Genomic DNA, 2,046 nt, shown 5'->3' with positions numbered 1-2,046 from the left:
TATAGGCCGTGGTATTATACTGTTTGATATACTTTATAGGCCGTGGTATTATGCTGTGTGATATACTTTATAGGCCGTGGTATTATGCTGTGTGATATACTTTATAGGCCGTGGTATTATGCTGTGTGATATACTGTATAGCCCGTGGTATTATGCTGTGTGATATACTTTATAGGCCGTGGTATTATGCTGTGTGATATACTGTATAGCCCGTGGTATTATGCTGTGTGATATACTGTATAGGTGGTGTTATTATACAGTGTGATACACTGTATAGGTAGCGTTATTATACTGTGTGATACACTGTATAGGCGGCGTAACTATACTGTGTGATATACTGTATAGGTGGTGTATAAACCTGTGCGTCACACTGCTGACCTCTGCACTCTGCGGTACACCGTACTTGGTATTGGATAGTTACACGCACACACACACCAACAAAGACTCAGGGTCTGTTCATTGGTCTTCATTAGTGACATATTTAACATAGGGGATTATTTGCACAGCCCTGGTGTTTACTGAAATTGCTTTAGGCTAGGTTCACACATTGGCAATCCTGGGACTGCGCAATCGTATGCGGGTGCACACAGTGGTTGCCGCGTGACCCAAATGATTTCAATGGGGTTACATCCGTGCTGCAATCACTGAAAAAAGGTACTTATTTTTTTTAAACGCGATCATGTGCGATTTCACCTGCGGCATTGCAGTGGTGGGTGATCCTGTGACCACACGGCCATCTGCATGGTTTCGTGCCTGATTGCTGTGCGGTTACGGATCGCCCAGGTGTAGCCTTAAACTATAAAGAAAAGCTTTTGAGAGTTTTCCTCTTTCTCAGGTCTGAAGCAATACCTGAGGAAGAAAGAAAAACTTGTAACCATACTCTGCCCTCAATTATGTACATACACTCAGCGATCACTGAGTGTTTGCATTGGCTGTTTCCTGACACGCTGTCACAGGAGGCTGAGCGAGTGATGCGGGGAGAAGAGCTCAGCCTCCTGCGACAGTGCAGGCTGTCACTGCTCACACATCGCTCTGCCGATCTGTGATAGGAGGCTGAGCGGTGTGGGAGGAGAGACACCGGCCGCTTACAGCGCTCTCCTCCTGTCACAGTTTCTCTCCTTCCTGCTGGGACACAGAGCAGCGCCCAGCAGGGAGAGGAGAGAAAGAACGGATGCACCGCTGTATTGGCCAGAAAATGGCACTTTCGGCATTATGCCAAAAGTGCCATTTTCGGCCGATATGTTTCGGCGCCTGATATATGGGTGCATCCCTAATATAAACTGCTGAGCTTGCAATCGGTTTAAAATCCTGCAGTCAGTGACTCAGCATTAAGGAGCTTTGCAATGTGACAACAACCAAGTTGCTCGGGACACCAGCTCCTATAATAGTTTTGTTTTTAACATCAGTTTTTCTACTTCATATGTATAACTATATTTATATTTTATATGAATATACAAACATTTCCATGCAATATTTTGAATATCAGAGGCTCATCACAAATGTTTTACAATTGTTATTCCTTCTTTGAATTTTTATTGGTTTGGAGTAAATAATTTGTTAGTAAATTCTGACAGTTTTTACTTACTACATTCTGTAGTACAGAGTCATGTCACTTTTATGTAGGGGTTACCACTTAGCCAACGGTTTAACGGCAGGCCGATACAAAATTGGCTTGTGCTCAATGTCAAGTCTATGGCAGCAGTTACATGGCCAGTCTTGTTTTGAAGAAAGGGTGCCAACCCCACTTATATTAGATTTTTTTTTTTTTGGCAATACAAATTGCAGAAATTGCACCTTCAGGTTCAACTAGAAGACAGAACCATTTGACGGAAGGGGAAGCTTCACTGTTCCCCACTACCTCTGTGTACTACAAGAAAGCTATGTCTAGAATGTGGCCAGACGTGCACGTTTATCATTATTGTGTATACACGCATGCACAACAGTCATTACTTGTCAGAGAGTAACAACAGTCATGAGCACAGCCACAGAAGGCAAGCGCAAACAGAGCGAGGAAGAACAGCGGGATGAGGAAGGGGATTTGTGTGG

This window comes from Nanorana parkeri, unplaced genomic scaffold (assembly GCF_000935625.1).
Source record: "Nanorana parkeri isolate BGI_ZX_2015 unplaced genomic scaffold, ASM93562v1 scaffold1229, whole genome shotgun sequence".
In the NCBI taxonomy this organism is placed as follows: domain Eukaryota; kingdom Metazoa; phylum Chordata; class Amphibia; order Anura; family Dicroglossidae; genus Nanorana; species Nanorana parkeri.
The sequence above is the reverse complement of the archived record's forward strand: the minus strand, read 5'-3'. Positions refer to the sequence as shown.